This window comes from Planococcus citri, chromosome 1, assembly GCF_950023065.1.
Source record: "Planococcus citri chromosome 1, ihPlaCitr1.1, whole genome shotgun sequence".
Lineage (NCBI taxonomy): Eukaryota > Metazoa > Arthropoda > Insecta > Hemiptera > Pseudococcidae > Planococcus > Planococcus citri.
In genome coordinates, this window is record NC_088677.1 from 4,903,791 (window position 1) to 4,904,205 (window position 415).

Sequence of the window (415 nt, forward strand, 5' to 3'; positions counted from 1 at the left end):
TTGATCATGTTCAATGGCAAAAATTCATCATCACTGGGAATGTACCTACGAAGTTGTTTGATGCATTTTTTAGATTCATAAATTCGTCAATAGGTAAGCCATATTTTAGGTGAAAACAAACTCGGTTATCGAAACACATAAATTTTCAGGCAAGTACAAAGAAAATTCATATTTCAGAAAAGAAAGTTACCTATATACTTTGTATGTAGTTCTCGACGCATTTCAAATATTAAATTGAACTCCGGTAGAACCTACCTGAATCTTTGGTCGTCGTGAAATAACTATTATTACAGCATGCACCGAACAGCGAACACACATAACAAATAATTCGTCCCAGTAACCGTATAGGTATAACGAATTCCTCAATACGGTCGTCTTAAAGAAACAATTATCATTTACAAAACATATCTAATTA